The 15,982-nt window shown below is 39.3% G+C and overlaps 1 protein-coding gene across 12 annotated transcripts in view; it reads right to left on the bottom strand.

Moving 5' to 3' along the window:
• The window catches only part of GRAMD1B (GRAM domain containing 1B), a 222,529-nt gene that overhangs the window by 112,364 nt on the left and 94,183 nt on the right, over positions 1–15,982 (bottom strand). The window lies entirely within an intron of this gene.

The following is a 15,982-nucleotide window of genomic DNA, read 5'->3' as shown; positions in this document are numbered from 1 at the left end:
AGGAGGAACAAGATAGCTATGATCAAGAACTTGAAAAGATATCACCAAAAAAGAAGGGATTAAGTTGTTCTATATGACCCTAGGGGACAACACTAAGAACAGTGGGTAGATGTTGCAAAAGGCAGATTAAGATTTGATGTAAGGGAAAAATGACCCCAAAGTGAAATTATTTGCCTAAGTCCGTGATGAGTTTCTTGTCATCAAAGACTACAAATAAAGGCTGAACAGTCAGTTTTTGGGTAAATTATAAAAGGAATCCACTTTCAGATTTGGTAGGAACTGGACAAACTCTGAGGTCCCTTCCAATCTTGAGATTCTGTGTAGGATAAATCATTTCTGCTCCCTTAATCAGTTCCCAAAGCCACAAAGCTTCTACTTTGCAGTATTTTTGGTATTTGTTCCTCCCTTTCTAATATCATGGCAATAGAGGTCCCAAAGACTCCAGCAATACTGACATAACAAATGGGTCTGGGTCTTTTCACTTTCATTCTCTTTCCTCCTCTCCATCCATTCTTCCAAATGCTGAAGGACTAATCTTCCTTAAACACAGATCCTGTCACATTACAACTCAGATCAAGTTTTCAGTAGCTCTCCACTGCCTACCGAGAGAAGCCCAAACTATTTAACCTGACATTCAAGATCTTCCACAATCTGATGTCCCTTATGCTCTTGATGCACACTATATTCTCTTATTACTGTGAAATTTGAATATTATCTATCCACGATATATTATCCTGTGCTTTCCCAATTCTGTGACCCCTAGAGAGAGGGAGACATAATCCAGACCAGCAAAGAAAAGAGGGATATTTCCCAAACAATGATTTGTTGGAGAGCTCCCAGATCCAGTCTCATAGACAGAAGCCTGGGATCTCCTGGATGTTCTAGCCTCTTAGAAAGAAAAAATCAGAATGATAGCCTTCTGGGGTCAGAAAGGAGAGGTGCTGAATAGCACAGCCATTTGGAGAGAACAGGATTTTATATATGGCCCCAGATATCCAGGGATGGGAAGCAAAAGAATAACTATGATATGAAAAGGCAAAAATTTGCATTGTACCCCTCACTTAGACACTACCTCTCAAATGGAAAGTGGGTTGCTCCTTTAACAACCCCAAATATGTTTTCCTTCTGGAGAGAATCCAAACACCTAATATATTACTATAAAATTGGTGAACTAGGGTGAAGGTGAGAATCACTGAAATGAGGGACTACCTCTTTAGAAACTCCAAATTATTTTCCTTCTGAGGGAAATACAACTAATTAAGGTAATATTATAAGTATTATAATCACTGGAGTTCAATAAATTGTAAAGTATAAATTAGCAGAAAGAAGGGAATTTTATTACCTGCTTATGGGTAGTAAAAGTAAGTTATTTTATGTTGTCTTGCATTTTTAACAGTCTTTATATTCAGTAAGTTTCGTTATCTTGCATATCTTGCCCAGAAGCTAGGCTGCTCTACCCACGTCTGAGTTTTAGATATGGGCTACATTTGTGAGGTTCAGAACATGTCAGAGACATAATTTTGGCCTAGTTCCCCAAAACTGAACCCAGTACATGTAAACTCATATGGTATACTTTCTGGGCAGTGTCAACTGTTTTTTAACTAACATTTGTCTAAGTTTTCTCCACAGTTACATTTCCCATCTACTTTCCAAATCCTGGGACCACAAGACAATTCCTCTAAGAATCTTCCTCATCTCTGGCATACTTGGGTCTTGTGAGTTCCACAGAAAGAATAAGGAATTCATCTCTTTAAGTCATACCTTCTGAGAAAGGGTGGTTAAACCGAGTTACTCTCTTACGTGGTAATTCTATACCCTTTAGTCAGGATAATAATAGCTTGTTCCTTCCTTCACATATTACCTCACTTGATCCTCACAGCAACCTACCTAGTGCTGTACAAAAGGCAATTATCATCCTCATTTTATAGTTGAGGAAACTAAGTATCAGAGGTTAAATGTAAACTCCTGGAGGGCAGGATCTGTTTTGGCTTCTTTCTTGTTATGTCTCCCTTCATCCAGAATCAGGGCCTGACACAAATATTTATTCACCAATAAATTAATTAAAGGGAATTAAACTAAATTAAATTTCCTGAATTAAAGGGAGACCTGCTCAAGGTCACCTCAATAGTAAATCTGGAAGTCAAAATTTAAGTTCAAGTCCTCCAATTTTCATCCCAAGGCTCTTTGAAAAATATTATGTCTCTCTGCCAAATTCTCGACTCAAGAGCTCAAGCTGTTGTACAAATAACTTTCCTTATTCTGCAGACTGCGTTTATAATGAGTATTTCTAAGTAGCTCTAAAATGAAAAGGAGAAAAGGAAAAGTGAGGAAGGAAAAAAAAGGAGAGGCCATAAAGAGGGAAGGCAAATGGAAGAGAGCAAGCAACCACAATTTCAAATGACAGGAAAACACTTATTTAGCAAGAGCTCAGAACTACTGGCAACAAGCCCCTCCACCAAATGACCTTATCCTTCCTATCTAATGACCTTCATCTCTCATTAAGTCCTATGCATAGGACACTCTGCTCCAGCCTGGCCAACCTACTCATCCACCCGCAAAATGACTTTCTCATTCCTCTGCTTTGACACAGAATTCTCTCTTTATTTAGACTGACCTCACTTAGCTTCTTCAATCCAGTCCCTCTCCTCCTTCAAAAAAGCTGATTCCGAGTCCCTCTTCCTAAAGCACCATCCCAAACTTTGTCCATTCCATTCTCTTTGGCTTCCCCAGAACTTCACCACTTAGTTCATACTGGTTATAATTCATAATTACAATTACATCCAACATTTATATGGTGTTTTAAGATTTGCATAGTACTTTGCAGACATTATGAACCTTATAAATATTATTAACCCCATTTTACAGATTAGGATGTAAATGATTTATCACATGACTATCAAGTGAAGAAATAGGATTTTAATCTAATCTGGCCTGATTCCAAGTACAGCACTGTTTCTACTACAGTGGCTCTCATATTTCCATAATACTTGTTCTTTGGAGATTCAGTGTAGCATAACAGAGCGAGCTCCACAATTGGAGTTCAAAGACATGGCTTAAATCCTGGCTCTTTGTACTTAGGAGTTGAACCACTTATAGTCATTCAACGTCCTTGATCTTCTGTAAAATGGGGAATTCCAGCCCTCCATGCAAGGGGGTAAGCATCTAAATATCTAATGTAAAGTATTTTGAAGTCATGAAGCACTACATGCAAATTATTATTCCTCCAACCTCCCTCCCCTTTTCTCAGCATCTTCTACTTTTTCTCTGGGAAATGTGGAAATGCCGCAGATAGAGAAATTCAGCTATCACCGACATCATCAGTAGTAATAACAATATTAATACATATGAGCTATATAGTGAAATTCTGGGGAATCCCAAAGAGAACAGAATAGACAAATACTCATCAACTAGTTTATAGATTCCTAGGAGCAGAAGCTCAGAGGGAGTCAACTACAATATTGTATTGTATTTCATATTCCTGACTAGCTGTATGATCCTGGACAACTCAATTAAACCATTTCTGTCTCAGTTTCCTCATCTAAAAAATAAAGTTAATAATAGTACCTATTTCCCAAGGTTGTTGTCAGGATCAAATGAAATGCTGATCATAAATGTGTTTAGCACAGTGCTTGATACATAACAAGCATCATATAAATGAAGCAATTATTTCACACAAATTTAGTTTACTGCAGAGTCAGAACTAGAATTAGGGCCTAGGTTACCAAATTCTTTCCATCATTCAAATAAAATTTAAAAAAATAAACAATAAAAAACTGAAGTCCCATTAGAATCTCAAACTCAACAAGTCTATAAAAAAGTTTTATTATCTTTTCCCCAAAACCTTCTTCTTCTTCTAAGATAACTATTTCTATTTTTTCCCTTATTTTTGTATTCCTAGTGCTTAGCACAGTGCTCGGCACACAGTAAATGCTTCATAAATTCTCTCCTTTGTTCAAAATCATGGTGTTATCTTTGCCTATTCCTTCTTATGTCACTGCCCATGTCAATCACCAAGTACTGTCAATTTTTTCAGATCTATCCCCCTCCTTTCTATTGCCACTGCCTCAATACATACCCTCATGGAGAGGAAATCAAACAAGACAAAAAAAAAAACATTTATTATGGACCTTCTATATAACAGACATTGTGCTAGAATAAAATGTTTCCTAGTCTCACGGAGCTAATATTGCAAAGAATCCTAAGGCTCAGAAGGGACTCTTAGAGACCTTTAAGCCCAACCTTTCTCATTTAATAAATGAGGAAACCAAAGCCTAGGAAGGTTCTGACTCATTTGAGCTATGTATACTATAAAACTTCAATACTGAAAAGGACCATAGATCATCTGATATTGAATTAAACTTTTTTATTGAATTAAATTTACATGACAACATTTTTTCATAATAACAGCCATCTTTTTTATTGTTGAATTGACGTTGAAAATGTTATGACCACCCCAATCTCTGACTAAACCTTCCTAGGCAGGAGAAACTTACTACTACAAAAGACAGCTCATTCCACTGTGAGAAAGCTCAATTGGGAAGGACTCTTAGAATCTATTGTTTCTTGTTCTGTTTATGCTCCAGCCAAAGAAATCTTTCATATAACAATCCTTCAAATAACTGAAGGTATTAATCATGCCCCTTCTTCCCCTACTCAATCATGTCTTTGCTCCTCCAAGATAAACTGCCTCAGTCATTTCAACGAATCCTCATATAACCTGGTTTCAGGACATAATGGTCCTAAAATACAGTTTGATAAGAGCTAGATTCAACCAGAGGTATGGTTTGACCAGAACAGAATAAGGGGGAACTATCAGCTTCCCTGTTCTTTTATTTGATGCAACACTAGCTATGTCATAGATGCTTCTTAATTTCAAGGATTTAAGAATAGGAAGGGAGCTCAGAGGTCAAAGTCATGTAGCTCAATCTCTCCCCCACAGATTTTTTTTTTTCACTGAAAGATCAGAGGAGTAACTAGATCACACTTGAACCGGTAGTATCCTAGGACTCTTAGGTCTTTTCCATATAAACTTTTGTCTTGCCAGCTTGACACTATAGACAGAACACTGGATATTCCTGGGTGATCTTAGCCAGGTTATTGGGCTTCCACTGGTTTCGGGCCTCCCCATCTGGAAAAAGAGGGGTTGAATCAGAGGGTCCCTCCCACTTCTTGTTTTGTTTTATTTTTTTTTTTTTGAGTCCAAGTACAGAATTTTCCCTTCATACCTACTAAATTCCTTCACTCACGTCTTTCTGTTATCCATGGCATCTGCCATGCCCACTTTGGAACAGTAAAACTATGCTCTTGCCACTACCCAGAGCCAGGTACTTAGGGCCACCAGCATACAATTCTGTAAATGAGAGGTATTGTCACTGGGTTGTTATATCATTGTAAATATAATGGCTATCTTAAAAGTGTTTAATAGCTGGGGCAGTGCAGTAGTTAGAGCACCAGCCCTGAAGTCAGGAGGACCTGAGTTCAAATCTGGCCTCAGACATTTCACACTTCCTAGCTGTGTGACCCTGGGCAAGTCACGTAACCCCAATTGCCTCAGGAAAATAAAAGTGTTCAAAAGCTGTATCCCATCACCAAACAGGGATACAGATTTATTTAATTTGTTGATGTCATAAGAAAGCAGACACAACACAGAGAAGTCCTGCATTAAGGAAATCTGAAAGGGTAAAGAATAGCAAATGTTCCAAAGTCAAGAAACACAAAAAATAAGGCAGCCTGCATAGAGGTCTGGAATAAAGCAAAAAAGTGCATGGGAAATGGCAGATTACCCCTGAATAGCTAAAGGTAACAGTATTTGTTACCTAAAGTTAATCATCCAAACCTCAGAAAAACAAAAGAAAAACTTCCAAAGGAATGGTTGTTTGCACAATTTCAGGAAGTAAATTATAAAGGATGTAAGGATACAAAAACATTGTCCTGAATTTGGGCAAGGAAGAAAAAGTCAGGACCTGACTCTGGGATTCTAAGGAAGGACTGACTATCAATCACCCTTTTGAGAAAACCAAATCCAGGAGTCCTGAAGTAGATAAATGACTATGGTGTGGGGGTGGGGAGGCACAGAGTAAGGGGACTATTTGGACCACTAACTTATTTTTCGGCTTTGCTACCTTAACAGGTAATATTCTGTTCTTCTCCTCACCTGAAAAATAGAGCTGCATCCCAAATTCCAGTGGAGCTGATGGTGGTTAGAGAACATGTTTACAAATGCATACCTATAAATATCTATGTGTATCTACATACTTATAATAAACATGCATGTATATGCAGAAAATCCCACTGTGTATAAATGCATATATATATTATTGTATATAGAGACATATTAGCACAACACAGCTTAATAAATATCTATTCTATTCTATATGATAGATATAAAATGTATAATATATAATATAATAATTTGCATTTTATGTGTTTTACAAATATTATGTCATTTTATCTTCAAAATAATCTTGGAAAGTGCTATTATTATCTCCATTTAGCAAATGAGAAAACTGAGGCAAAAGATGATTGTTTTGTCCACTGTCACATAGCTAATAAGTATCTAAGATTTTAACTCAGGTCTACCTAATCCCTAGTCTACTACTCTTATGCATCATAACACACAGATGGAAAATGAGGGGATTCATCTAAGGCAGGTGACCCACGTCTTCCCCCACCATACCATGCTGTTTAGAGAAGAGGTCAGAGGATAGTAAGACTTATAAGGAAAAGCTAATTAAACAAACATATTAATCTAGAAAAGAAAAGGAGCCCTTATAATAGTCATCAAGAACAAAAAAGATTATTCTAGAGGTAAGTGACCAAACATTCTCCGGCTCCATCAAGAGCAGAAGTAGCAGCAGCAGCCTATATGTATATCTACGTCTAGCTATCTCTATATATACATATACATATATATGCATATATAAAAAAATCTATATGAAGAGCAACAGCTACTTGTTCTTTGGACACTACCATTCCTAGGTAGGTTCTTAATGATTCGTGTGGAAGGAACAAGGAACACTGAATAAGTACAGCAAGTGGCAAGCGTTGGGAAAAGCACAAAATCCAAAAGCCCCTGCCTTCGAGGAATTTACAGAACTATTGGGAGCACCTGCTTAAGGTCAAACTGAGACCTGTTAAAGACCGCTTAAAAAGGCCACAGTCTCCCACTGCATCTCTAGTGGTCCTGATCTATATCTTGCCACCGGACCCAGATGACTCTGGAGGAAGAAGTCTGGTTGGTGACTTTGCACAGCCTCCCTCCCTTAAATCCAATTCATTTGCAGGTCATATGGCATCCCCTCCCTAAGGTCGTGGTCGTCTTTGAGAAGGAAGGGTAAAATAAACAACTACAACAACAAAACAGCCAGCCAGCACACTGAAGGGGCCTCCAAGTTATGCAATTCCTCAGGCCTTCAGGACAAAGACTTGTATGATTCCTCTGCTGAGTGGGAACCTTTCCTCATCTGAGACTTCAGAAGAGCAAAATCCAAGCAACAGTTCCATAAAGATTTGCATTCTTCACAATTCTGGCCTTTCCAGTCTGGGCCATTTGCATAGATCTCAAAAATAAACTATGACCTTATTCTGAAGCAGTAGCCTTAGCTAGCAGTGTGAGCCTAGACCTGAGTGTCCATAATAAGGGGGAATGATTCGACTGTATTCTCTGCTAGTAAAAAGAACACACGGTATTGCTGAATGTTTTTATTACCCCAAGGGAAAAAATTCTCTCTACCATCTTTCAGATAGCTCCTGAAATCCCACCTCCTTTTCCGAGTGATCAAATGAAAGTAGTATGACAACATCTACAAAGCAAGCTCTGACTGGACATGTGCTCCCTCTTGGCTATCTTCCCAAACATACCCCAATTATGCTCTGACCCTTCCTCTCCATCCCCAAAGTACTTATCCTTTACCTGTGTGTGATGCATAGGGCAATTTGGAAATGAATGCTGCATAATGTTTCCTTACTGACACTGTATTTTTTTTTTGTCTCTCTATTTCAGTACTGCCCTTCTCGGATCACAATCCCCTTCTGAAAGGATCCTCAACTTGACTTGTAATGGGGGAGACTGGCCCACCAAGGCCCTGGCTTAGAGTGAGCCCAACACGCTCTGCCTGCCAGCAATCCTCAGGGAGGTGAGGCTAGCTCAAGGTGGAGAGGCCATAATCCTGAAGAATGCAATCTGAATGGAATCGCTGCTTGGATTTTGCCCCTCTGAAGGCTGAGATGGGAAAACAGACTTCAGCAAAGTGCCTTTGGAGATGTAAGCTCTGGAAGCTAAGGTTTTTTCCTCTGGTACTAGCCTTCCTTGTCCTGGGGGCCAGAACGTGGAGCCCCTTCTGAATCTATGTTATGGACAGTTGTGGCTGGCTGTTTTACAAACACTACTAACCAAGGTTGCCATTGTTTTTCCTTTCTGTTTCCAGAAATGTATGATGGGGGGAGCCTTCCTTCCTCCTTCTCCCTATCCCATTATGAGCATGCACATATATCCTCCAACTTATTTTTTTCCTGTTGGCTTACAACAGGGTTACTAAAAAGGCTTTTAATTGACAATTAAAGTGACAACTGAAAAAATCTTTTTCTCCGCATGGTTTTTGAGTGAGAAAGGAGTATCATTGAGTTAGCGTTGGTGTGGAGACAGAGGTAAGCAGCCAGCTGCTGCCAGTTTCCTCATCTCCTCACCTGGCCTCCAGGTGGCCATGAAGGCCTGGCGTCCCTCTTTCTCTTCTCCCTTTCTGTTTATTCTTTCTTGATCTTAGGTGAAATTCTTCCTGGATCTTAGAGATGGAGCAGGCCAAGTCATGACCTTGTGAGCTTCAAAAAGTTCAAAGATCTGCCACTAGACTCAGTAATGCAATCTGCAGTAGCAACAATCCGGCTCGGTGAAAACCAGTCTGAAAGAGTCAAAGACTTGGTCAGCCCAGCATTAAACTGACCCCACAACTTTGTTTTGTAAGCAAGGGAGTAACTAGTCCATAGGCTATGCAGCTTGATGGGGGAATGTTTTACAACAAGCATTTTAAATCTGGGCCCACTAGGCCCAAGGATAGAACAGTAGAGGAGGGTATGATCATAATTTGGGAGGTTACACTTTTATTCTGCTAAAACTTCCCAGTAAATATGCCTTTGTAAAAGGCTACTGGTACTAATTGGTTAAATGACATAAAGGAGATATTAACTGACAATAAATCTAGAGGGAAATATACTGGATAAAGACTTGTGAGAAAAAAATATTAGAAAATCACTTGATTTCTCAGGATTATTCCTCAAACTCAGAGGGGAGCAGGTAATACTTTGGGGACTCAAACTGTTAATCTGAGTGTAGATCAGAAGAGGGAGCCCCAGATTATTAGCTACATACTACTTATTTCAGTGCCGTACAAATTTTTCTGGTCTCTTTCCTGATCAGTAGTTATGTGGTCTCCCAAAACATACATGAACACACATAGAGACCCATATACACATATATATGTCTTTATTTTAGGGTGAAATTACTTATTAATGTATTTATTAAGGCTACATGTTTAGATATTCAATTTTTTTCCCAATATATATTTAGTTCCATAGCTACCCTTTTGCCTTTGTATCTCCAAAGCTTTTTATCTAATTGGAAAATATATTCTTTGGTTGATCTTTTTTGCCTAATTTTACTTATTTCTTACTTATTTGGGAAACATCAATAGAAAGTTACCTTGATATTAGCAAAAGGAGAAAGTATAACAATTTTTTTTAAATTTGTTTTTGGAAAAAGTCAATTTTGTTCTACTGGTTCTTTGAAAAGGTGGCAGCGCTTCTTAGAGTAGTTTGTAGTATCACCAACCAGTGAATCATGGACCATATCAGTATGAGACTTCCATTATTCCAAAATCTTGTTGTATTCAAATGATTCCTAGATCTCCCAATACATCTCTCTTTGCCTCCCCAGCCTTGTATCTCCAACTGTACTGGACATCTTGACCTGGAGGTCCCATAGAACTTATCATCCTTCCCCAAACTCTCTGCCCTCTTCCTAACTTCCATACTACTATCAAGGATATCACCAGCCTCTCAATCCCTCTGATTCATATCCCAAGTGGTCAATTCAGATGTGCACTTCTCAATTTCTCTCATCTCCTCCATCACATCTGATAGTTGCAAAGTCCAACCATTCCCCATCACAAAATCTCTTATAGACAGTCCCTTCTCTCCTCTGACAAAGTCACCAGCTTGGAGCAGGCTCTCATTCCCTTATGCAAGGAAACAACTGTAAATAACTGCAATACACTTCTGTTTGGTCTTTCTTCCTCATTTCTTTTCCTTCTCCAGTCCATCCTCCATTCAGCTATAAAAACACAGCTCTAATCATGACATATTCCCCAGTGGTTTCCTATCACCTCAAAGATTAGATATAATTATATCACATATTTATTTTTATTAAAATATTATGTTAAATATAAATTCCTCTTCCTAATTTTTAAAGCCCTTTATAACCTGGACCATTCCTAATTTTTCAGTCTTTTCTTCCTTTCCATATATTCTATGGTCCAGTGACACCAGCCTTTCTGCTATTCATTTTCATTGGCCATCCCACATGTTTGGAATGTTCCCCCCCCCCCCCCCCCACCTCTATATTCTGACTTTTCTGACTTCCTTCAAGTCCCAGTTAAAAATTCACCCTCTGCAAGAAGCCATTCCCTGACTTCCTTAATGTTTGTGCCATCCTTATGAGAGTATCTCCAATTAACCTTGCATATATGTTATCTATATATAGCAGTTTACATAGTTTCCCCTTATTAGAGCTGAGGGCTGAGATTATTTTTGCATTTCTTTGTGTCCTCATCATTTAGCATGTTGCAGATTTGACTTGATCCTAGATTATTATTTTAAAAAAATCTTAAAAAATCTTTCTGATTCTAGAGATCATAGAGCTAGAGCTGGAAGGACCTCATGTCATCTAGTCCAACCCCCAGATTTTACAGTTTGCGGGGAGATTAGGTCACTTACACAAATTTACACAGGTCACAAGGGGCAAATCTGGGATGCTAATGAAAGGTCCTCTAAACTGATTAATTTTAAAGACAACACAAGTACCCATAGCACCCATTTCATAGGGTTCCTGAGAGGGTCAAATATTATAATGTATGTAAAGCATTTTGTGAGCCTTAAAATAGGGCAGCTAGTGGCAGTGATGGATAGAGAATACCAGAGTTCAAACCTAAACTCGGACAATTACTAACTGGGTAATCCTGGGCAAGTCATTTTAACCCCATTTGTCTCAGTTTCCTCATCTATAAAATGAGCTGGAGAAGAAAATGGCAAACTACCGCAGCATCTTTGCCAAGAAAACCCCAATAGAATCACAAAGAACCATCAGAGACTAAAAGGACTGAACAAAAACAAAACCTTAAACTATTATTATTACTACTGTAATTTTCTTTCCTTTTCCAAAACTTTCTTACAGATGATTTCACACAATTAGACTATATATACACTATTTTGTATTGTGTGAGTGTGTTTTTTTTTCATGTCAGCTCTTCAGCCAGATAATAAATATCTTAGGGACAAGATCCCTGTCTTCTATCTCTTTGTATTCCCCATGATGTCTACCTAGCTCAGTGCCTGGCAGAGTTAGGTATCTAAGTTAGTAAACAATCTTTGAGAAGTACTGAACTATATGGTCAGCATTTAAATTCACCCAAATCTCAGATCTTCACTTAGTTCAAAACATGACATAAGGCAATGATTTAGAAAGACAATAGTGACAATGCAGCTCTTTGTAACCCTATTGGATTTTAATCTGGTTTCTATACAAGTACATAAATCTTAGGCAAAGTTGGGCTGTATGTGGATTTATTCCAACCAAAAATTATTTCTCTTGAAAGCCAGAAGAACAAAGAGAAAATTAGGATCTTTTTATGTAGGTAGATACAGGAATGGGGAGTCACAGCCCTCAACTCAACTCACTGGCATTGAAAGTTTCCATAACTTTATGATCAATTTATTAGGAGTTCAGAAATTATTTTTTTTCCCTTTTTATACCACTAAAAAAGGAATTCTTATTTAGTGTGAAGAACCTGGAGTACAACTCTATAAATCTGGATCGCCTGAAATACCAGGAACTAGGTAAATGAACTTGGGCAAGTTCAATTAATTCAGGTCTTCGGTTTCCTCATCTGCAGATGGAGGTTAGAACAGATGGATCTCTCAGATCTGTCTCAATTCTATTAATCTATGGATTCTATATTTTCACTGGGGAGTAAAACTGTAGATTTTTCTCTTCTCAAACTATCAAAAAGAGAGTTCCAACAATGATTTAATACGATCATTTCCAAAATACATCTCCTTCTCAAGGAAAAACCTTAAGGGGAAAGAGGGGGTTGTCTTCTTTTCAGAAACTTCACAAGTTACAAGATGAAGCTATTTCTCTGAGCCAACCTTGACCAATGAGAATTTGTATTTATGGCTGAAGATTAAGTGCCCTAACATTTAAGTGGCCAAACAAAAGTCTAAATGTGTTACCCCAGTACATTTCTGGGAGAAATTTGTAAATAAGCATAATTTTATTTTTTCAAAGAAAGGTTTCCTCTTAGTATCCCCAACAGATTAGAAAGATGTGCCAATAAATACCACCACCACCACCATCATCATCATCATCATCATCATCATCATCATCATCATCATCAGTGACTGCTCCTCCAACAACATGGCCTTCCCTTGAGCCATTGAGAAGGAAACTAGGTGACTGATTAATCTGCCCAGTGTTCCTGCAGGCTCTTTTCATTCTATTTTTAAAATGGACACACTAGGGTTAGGGCAGATGGAATTAAAATTCAGGGGTTTAAATCCAATCTCATGCAAAAATTACTAGGGCATACAAAACCTTATTCTCTCTGCATATCATTGTCTATTAAACAATCTAACAGAGAAACCCAGTACTGGAGAAAGTGTATTTAGACCCCCACCTCCAAATAGAATTTACCAAAAATCATTTTCTAGAAGCAGGAGTAATCTCAAATGCCTTCAGGAATAGAAATCATAAAACTTCTGTTTGTTGTCCTTAGGCTCAGGAAGACCTTCCCTTACACTAAAATCACTCCTGTAATCATTTAAACCCATCCCTTTTTTGTGGTTATACTGGAAAACAGTTAAAATAGGAAAACAGCTTATCATCAGCCTTCATTCCTTCACATTTTGCGATTAGAAATTGACATTTTGTGCTCAATAAAATACAGCTACTCATCAATTTTTACAAAATATAAAGGAAATTAAAAATGAATTGCATCGTTGTTATGACATGAAGAAGCTGAAACTCCCTTTACGCACTTTATTCCTCCTCATACTATCAGCTAAGTTTTAGTAGTAACATGTCTTCTCAAACACAACTCCCCCAAACACATATATGTGTGCAAACAAACCCAAATCCAACCTTCCTCCCCACATATATTCACTAAATATCCCAAGATATAAGAGGCTTTATGGACTATTCCTTCAGAATGCCTGCCCTCCAGAAATTCCTGAGTAGCCCTATCTCCTGCTATCTTGGCTTTCCAGATAGACAACAACTTCACAGATCTGAGACCAAGATCTAGACTCTAGAGCAGGAGTTCTTCATCCTTTGGAGTTTACAGATCTCTCTGGCAGCCTGGTGAAACTTATTTCCCCCTCTTAGAAGTAAATACAGAAAACAAAAAACATAGCATTTTTGAAGGAAACTAATTACATTGAAATAAAGATGTAATTTTTTTTCCCATCCAAATTCAACTGCTCTCCTGAAACCTAATTCCTTTTCGGGGTGCACAAATCCCAGGTTAAGAAGAACTTTTCTAGAAGAAGACTAAGAGACAGGACAACTGATGCTTGCAATAAAGCAAGATTCTAATAAACTCAATGTGGTCTTTGGAGGTACAGCCCCATGAAATATAGAGTTTTCTCAGTATCTGAGCTCCTTTGAAGAAATGATCTTGTGAGTAAGGAAGAAGGGAGGAAAAAGTCAAAACTAACTAGTAATAAAGAGGCCTGGGAAATTGTTTTTAAAAATCACTGGAAGCCAAAATCTTTTATAACCTTCAAACATACTTGACCCCTTCCCCTCTAAAGCCATCTCACTCTCCCTTCATAGATGACCACGTTTTAAGTAGACTGAAACATCTTTTTTTTTAAATCTCTAACATACCTGCCCTAGCCAAAGAAGGAAAGTCATTTTTAATCTCATAATCCAATCATGTTGTCTAACATAGCTTAATATTATTATCATCATTCCAAGGAATTTATTAACTCCTCCACTGAATTCTGGGCACTGTAGCAAACAGGGCTTCTGCCTAACAAACTCCTACCTACTCCACAAGGCTCTCTCTCCACTGCCAGCCCCCCCCCCCCAAGATTGCTCGCTCAAAGGGAGGGACCACGGCAGGAGGCTGAAGGTCATCCACAGGATCTGATTAACACCTGAACTCAGGAAGCCATCAATTTCAGTTCTGGGATCCCACTCCACTTAATTAATTCCATCCTCTCTAGTAGCCAGAGAGTTCCATTCATCAGCACAATTCAGCTAATGAGTGTATCTACAGTGTGTTGGAAATGGGGGGTGAAGGGAGAAAAAAGAAAAGGGAGAGATGCAGAAAAGGCATAGTAGGGTGAGTTCTTAAATAGACAAATGACATCAGGGATGAAAATGGAAGAATGAGGTCAACCCCAAGGGGCCTTCATCACATAAGAGAGCTGAAAGAAACTTCTAGTCCACGATCTAGTCCAACTCCACTATTTTACAGAAGAGGAAAATGTGACACCCCCTCTCTTCCGAGGAAATGGCTTATTCAAGGTCTCTGCCCCGGTGTGTGTCACAATATAATGAGACTCCAGGCCGCTACTGTATTTCTAGTTATCCATCCATGGGGAGAAAAGTCCTTACGCAGTCAGAGAGGCACAATCCGTAAAGCTCTACAAAGCTCTGTTCAGCCAGAAAGAGAAAGCGTGCCTCTGCTAGAGAGCCTGGCTTAACCCTGCTTCCCCCATCAGAATGCAGCAGAGGGCTGCAGGGCAGACAAGATGCAGTCCCTGAGGGACGACTTCAGGTTGAGACCACCCTCAGGTTCTAAAACAACCCAACACTCCCAGGTATCCAGGAAGACTTCCCTTAAGTTGTTCCATGCCCCTATTTTCCCCGAGGCACCTGAGTTTTCCTGGGAGGCCTCTCTCCCATCCAAATGCTGGGCCCAGGCCGGGCCACCTGAGAATGAAGATCTGACAGAAAAAGAAAAGATGACGTACAGAGAGTGCTGATGCCGGGAAATGATGGGATGGCTCCCCAGTCCTGTGAAGACTGGACTTAGCAAGGACAGCAACAATCAATGGCGGCTTCCCCTCATAGATTCATAACCCAGTCAGGAGCAAAAGGAGAAGGGAGGCCTACTGGCAGGAGCAGTGGGGGCAAGATGCTTCCCAAGGGTTAATAGCTTCCAAACTAAGCTTCCCTCATTCTCATTGCAGACGGCTCTTTTCCTAAACTAACTGAAATGTCCTCCTGTTACACGGAGACACAGAAAGGCCCTAAAGGCTCAGTCCGCAGTATTAGGAGACTGGAGATTCAAAGTTAGCACTGAGTAAGTGAAATGGTTCAGGAGCTATCTCCAGTTCTGAAAATTAACACAAACCAGGGAAGTGACTTAGGAATGCCCTGTGGACATACTGCAGGCAGTAAGAAGGGCAGAACACAGAATATATCCCTGCAGGGAGTGTCTCCGGGATTACTTACTACCCCCCATAAAGAGGACACTGTTCTGGCCCTCTAGTTCAAGGGGCCCAGTCTCCTAAGAAGGCCCCCAAGCAACTACACTGACTGCCCTGCAGGGAGAGCCAGAGCCCTCTCCTCAACTAACAAAGTTTTCCAGGGAAAACTGTTCTCTTTCTCTCCCAGATAAAAAGCCAACTCACTCACACGGATCAGGCCTCTGGGGGTTGGGAAGTGCAGAGGGTGGAAGGAGAAGGTAAATTAAGGCAGGGA

This window comes from Sarcophilus harrisii, chromosome 3 (assembly GCF_902635505.1).
Source record: "Sarcophilus harrisii chromosome 3, mSarHar1.11, whole genome shotgun sequence".
Classification (NCBI taxonomy): Eukaryota; Metazoa; Chordata; class Mammalia; order Dasyuromorphia; family Dasyuridae; genus Sarcophilus; species Sarcophilus harrisii.
This window is presented reverse-complemented; position numbering and strand designations above follow the sequence as displayed.